The sequence below is a fragment of the Cicer arietinum genome, chromosome 4, assembly GCF_000331145.2.
Source record: "Cicer arietinum cultivar CDC Frontier isolate Library 1 chromosome 4, Cicar.CDCFrontier_v2.0, whole genome shotgun sequence".
Taxonomy (NCBI): Eukaryota; Viridiplantae; Streptophyta; class Magnoliopsida; order Fabales; family Fabaceae; genus Cicer; species Cicer arietinum.
This window is the reverse complement of record NC_021163.2, coordinates 42,093,471-42,099,661: the sequence shown is the minus strand read 5'-3', so window position 1 is coordinate 42,099,661 and position 6,191 is coordinate 42,093,471. Positions and strand designations below refer to the sequence as shown.

The 6,191-nt window shown below is 29.2% G+C and overlaps 1 pseudogene; it reads left to right on the top strand.

The window, feature by feature from the left end:
- The window catches only part of LOC140920064 (uncharacterized), a 9,435-nt pseudogene extending 4,799 nt beyond the window's left edge, over positions 1–4,636 (top strand).
- Positions 4,637–6,191: the final 1,555 nt, after the last annotated feature.

The window sequence follows — 6,191 nt, the reverse complement described above, 5'->3', positions numbered from 1 at the left end:
GCCACGTGCTGTGTGAGATGCTTTGAAGACCATGTGGATTCATTCCATCAGTAGAAAGTCCAAGTCTTAGATTTCTTGACTCTATCTCGAATTCAGGATACTCGTGATCCATTTTTGCCCATTGTGGGGAATCTGCAGAGTGTCGAAACTTTCCATCTCTAATTCTTTCATCTGCATGCCATGTCAAGTGTTTTGAATCTTTTTCACTACGATACATGCGCCTAAATCTTGGTATTATAGGAAAATACCACACGACTTTTGCTGGAGTAGATTATTTCTTCTTATATCGAGAGACATTGCATTTCGGACACGCCTTTAGTAATTCATATTCGTTTCGAAATAAAATGCAATCGTTAGGACACGCATGAATCCTTTCGTAACTCATGCCAATAGAGCACAAAATCCGTTTAGCCTCGTAGGTTCGATTGGAAAGTTCGTTATCATCTGACAACATATCTTTTAAGAGTTTTAATAATTCTATGAAGCTTTTATCAGACCATCCATTACTCGCTTTTAAGTTGTACAACTTTAATATCACCGACAGTCTTGTGAATTTAGTACAACCATTATATAATGGTTTCTCTGCATCACTCAACAAACTCTCAAACATTTTAGGACAATCCCGAAGATCTTCTTCAACTACTTTTGCAATCTCCTCAACTCGCTCCGGCTCATATGTATCTGTATCGAAGTCAGTTGAAGCATATTCAAACCATTCTCAAAATTAATTTTTCCTTTTTTTTTCTCACCATGTCTTATCCAACATGTATAACTTTGATCAATTCCATTCCATACTAAATGTCCTTCCAATTCATCTTCTCTAATGCGTTTTCGAAAACAACATTTTAAACAAGGACAAACGACTCTATTTGGATCTTTTGCATTCTTCACTACAAACTCAACAAACTCCTTCACTCCATTTTCATACTCTTTTGACAATCGATTGGCAGACATCCATTTCCGATCCATATTATATGACCTATATAAATGCAGTTACAAAAATAATAAGCTACTGATAACATTATACCAATATATAGTAAACATATCTAATATTGGAAAATGGAAACCAAGGTCCATTATTATGTAACAATTTCAAAACAGAAAAGATTTCAAAATAGAACAGATCAACAAATTTCAAAAAGAAAAGATTTATTATGTAACAATTTATTAGTTTTCGTGACAACAACAAATTAATAAATACAGTACCTGAGACAATGTATCCAAATTTTTTTTAAAGGAGGAGCAGTAGATGGCCGCACAGTACGTAGAGAAGATGAGAGTTCATAAATTTGTTTTTATTTATTTAAAGTAAATGATTTTTATTTAAAGTGAATGATTTTACAGCGCTTGTAGAATAAGCGCTCTAATAGGTCCTTCAATTATGTGACCTTTTACAGCGCTTCTAAGAAAAGCGCTCTAATAGGTGCGCTTGTAAAAAAAGCGTTGTAATAAGTCATTTAATTGTTTGACTTTTACAGCGCTGTAAAACATTATGTGAGGACGCTTCATTTTACAGCGCTTGTGTAAAAGCGTTGTAAAAGCCTTGTAAACATTAATCATTACAATTAAGTCATTTAATCATTACAGTTAATTCATTTAATCATTTTAATTAATTGATTAATTTAATCAATCACAATCCAACATTACTACCTTTTAGAATACCAATCTTCGATAAGACTATTTTTCTTTACAACAATCTTCCTATCCACACATAAATATTTATATCAAATTGATTCAAATAATCAACCTAATTAGTCAAGAAAGTTGTTATATTTGAATCATAACACATTATTTTCAATGTCATATATTCCAACCGTATTAACGTGCTTAATTTTGTAAATTGTTCGGAAAAAAATAAAGACAACAAAAATACACCAGTTTCGACTGATATTAGGTATTTAAATAAAGAAAATTCATTGGCATTTCGTCAGAAAAGAAATAGGAGCAGAGGTCAGTCGTCATCTACCTCCACTACGCCGTAAGATTACACATTGATAGGTAATTTTAATCTATATTGTTAAATTACATCAAAATTCAGACGAAATTATGTTACAATTTTATTGGAGAATAACATTATCAAGTCATTTAAATTGTTTCTACCATACACAAGTAATATATGACAATTGATTGTACTAAATAGTTTCATTAATTTATTATTGTGTACATTGTATCTCAGTTATTGCAACATTTTCCCCATCAATATCTGAAGTGTTGAACATTGAAAATGGTAATGTAGCACACAATTGGTTGTCGCACACTTCCATTGAAACTTCTACATTTGGTGGTACCAAACTTGACTTTGATATTATGTCTGACAATGAAATGCCAGACCCCAATGGTTAGTAATAGTTCGTATACCTACTTATGTGTAACTTTTTATGTTTCAACGTGTTTGATAATAATATTTATAGTCTTATAGATGTCTATTTTTTGCAGATGATTTACACTCCACCACCAAATCGTTGATGTACAACATGGCTGAATGTCAATATACATTTTTAATATATAACAATGGGTGGCATGTGTATTTAGATAAATAACGATTTTGGTCTAGAATGTGGAATTAACTAATAAGTTTTTGGTTTAACAAAATCTAATTTATATATTTTCAGTAATGTTCGATGCTGGTGATCCAGATATATATCTTGTGTAGTTTTTGTAACACATATCTGTGGTTTGAAGAATGTGCCAACGAACGGAGAAACGAATCGAATGTTGAGTTCTCATTATGTTGTATGAAGGGGAATGTCAAACTTTTGTTTCTCGAAAGACCTCCTGAGCTAATGTACAACCTTATGAATGTTGTTCACCCAAAAAGTAGTCACGATTTGGACAACATACATGCGTATAATAGCATGTTTTCCTCTACTTTACTTGGAGGTAAGATTGAAAGAACCATCAATGATAGTGGCGGACCACCACAATTCATTCTTAGTGGGCAAAATTTTCATCGTATGGGTAGTTTGATGGTGGAAGTTGGTGTTATGCCTAAATGTGCACAGTTGTATATATATGACACACAAAATAAGGCTGCAAACATGATGAAATATTTTAGGTAATTGAGTCAATTTATGTTTATATTTAACCTTAAATCCATTTATTTTGTTTGACTAAATATATTTTTAGTCCATATAAATATTATGACTTCCCGAATTTTTGTCCATGCAAAAATTATTTTTAGGGATTAAAAGTAACAATTGTTTTCAAGATGTTTAAAAAATGGATACTAAAAGTGAATAACAATTGCTTTCAACATTTATTATAGAGAAAATAAATAAAGATTTTAAATTTTTATTGGGGTTAAAAAACATATTTAACCAAAGTTACTGCAATACTAATTATACATATAATTAATTGTTCAGCACTGATGTTGGTGGAAAAGGCCTCGACCTTTTGTTGGTTGATAGTTGAAAAAAATGATTGATGAATACAGTCGATTGGCTAAGAAGTTTCGTCAAGTTAGAGACCATGTAAAGCAAGGTGCTCAACGAATTTTTATATCAGATTGTTTGAAAATTGTTCGAAGGATGCTCAAAGCACAATCTACCTACTTGCGACGAGGTTGCAACTTTAACTTTTTGTGAAAACAATTCAATTGAAAAGGGTAGAGACGTGATTGTGAAAAATTCCCTTGGTGTATATGAAAGGTTATATGAAACCTATGTGTCATTCCTACCTCGTCAATATCCACTATTGTTTCCTTATGGAGAAGATGGATTTCATGTTGAAGTCTAGACATACTTGTTGCTTCTGTCAATACTTTGATCTTATGGAAGAATTGTAAAGTTTTGAGGTTGACGACCAATATGCAGCTACATTCTTCAGCGATACTTGATGAAAAATGTGATTTTAAAAACTTTGCTGATTTGATTCTTTCAATAGGGGATGGAGACGAATCTGCCGACGAGAATGACGAGATACGCATTAAAATTCAATATGATTTACTTATACATGACACAGTTGATCCCTTACACACCCTTATAGATTTCACTTATCCTGAAATTATAAACAACATGCATGATATTGCATTTTTTAAGGAACGAGGGATCCTTGCTCCAACTTTGGATGCTACTGAGCACATCAACAATACCCTTTTGTCATTGATTCCAGGTGAATAAAAGGAATATTTGAGTTCATATTCAATATGTAAATCTAATTCGAATTATCTACAAAGTCAATGGTTCACTATCGAATTCCTCAACGATATTAAGTGCTCAGGTATTCCAAATCACAAGTTAACACTTAAAGTAGGTTGTCTTGCAATGGTACCGAGGAATATTGGTCAAGCTGTTGGGATGTGTAACGGAACAAAAATTACAATCACTCACTTATGCAATAATTTTTTAGGGGAAACTGTCATCACAGGAAAAACTGCAGTTGAAAAAAATTCTAATTCCAAAAATGAATATGGTTCCGAGTGACCCGGGTTTACCATTTAAGTTTATGAGGAGACAATTTTCGTTTACTCTTTGTTTTACAATGACAATTAATAAGAGTCAAAGTCAATCACTTTTCTCATATTGACTTATATCTTCCTAAACCAGTTTTCACACACGGACAATTATATATCAATTATTATTATTATTATTATTATTATTATTATTATTATTATTATTATTATTATTATTATTATTAGTATTATTAGCTGATAATAATAACAATCACTACTTAATTGCATATGTTGGAACTTAGAGTTAATATTGTCTGAATTGCCAAAAAATAATGTTTAAATGTATTTTTGGTCCTCCTATTTTGTATAAAATTAACTTTTAGTTTTCTCATTTCTAAAATTAGTTTTTTTGGATCCCTATCAACTAATTATTTGATTATTTTTTGTCTCTACTATTTTTGATGATGTCACACTCTCATTAACTTATTTCTGTTATAAATTTTATTTATATATTAAAAGTCAAATTAATCTTAATTTATTTATATATATTAAAATATTTAAAATAATTTTATTTATCTTAAATTATTTTCTAATAATTTAAAATGTTAAAATATTTTTATAGAATAGTTAAAATTTATTTTATATATTTTAATATTATATTTAAATTATTACACTTTATTATTATTTAATATTTATCTTATTTAAATAAAAATTTATTTTATCCAACAATAACTTAAAACTATAAAATATTTATATATATATTTCAAAATTTTATTTCTTTTTATATTAAAATTATTAAATAATAAAATTAAAATATTGAATATAATTAAATTAACACTTTAAATATTTTATTTAAATATTGTAAGGTTTTAAATTATTGTTGGATAAATAAATAATTTTCAAATATTATAATATTAAGTTTTAATAATTTTATAAATAAAATAGAATAAATTTATTTTTAATATTTTAATAAAATAAATATTAAATAATTTTAACATTGTCATAAATTTAAACATGAAATACAATATTAAATATTTAAAATGAAATTAATAAATTTTTATCTATTTTATATAAATATTATAAAATTTATATTACTAAAAAAGTTAAATAAATTTTAAATCTTTTAAAAAAAAACTTTAATATCTGTTTTAAATATATAATCTCACATAGGAGATATATCACACATTAATAGTGTTTATAAGATGGAGGTAGGGTGTACCCCAAAAGGTACCCAATTTTGTGAAGGGGAGAGAACACACTCAAACCGACCACCACACGTGTGCATGCCGCCACCTGTCCAGTTGGGCATGAGAGCTTGGGCTTGTTCCCTATCTGGTCAAATTGGGTGTGGGACAATATTGCAGACCCGATTAAATTTGGCCATGTTTTCTACTCGATTCGATCGCAAGAGGATTCCGCTCAATTTACACATTGCACTATAACTCTGAATAATTTTTGAGTTTTCTCACTTCTCCCTTTTATGCTTTGTCCCAAATTTTCTTTTTGTCCATTTATCAAAAAATTTGTCCCTTAAGATTTTCGAGTAGCCTTAACCTCTATATTTAGATGGTGTAATTTTAGAACTGTTTTATACATTGCAGTAGTATAATATAATCAATATAGTATAACTAGGCTATTTTATCCCAAAGACATCGTAATTGATTGTCTGTCTTGCAAAATTTTGGATAGTGTCATGAAACGTCTTAAAGAAAGCGACCAAGTCTTTGACTCAACCTAAAAATTTCTTTGGTAGTTGAAAAGTTATTTATCAAAACAGTTTTTCGAAACTCACAAACAACGT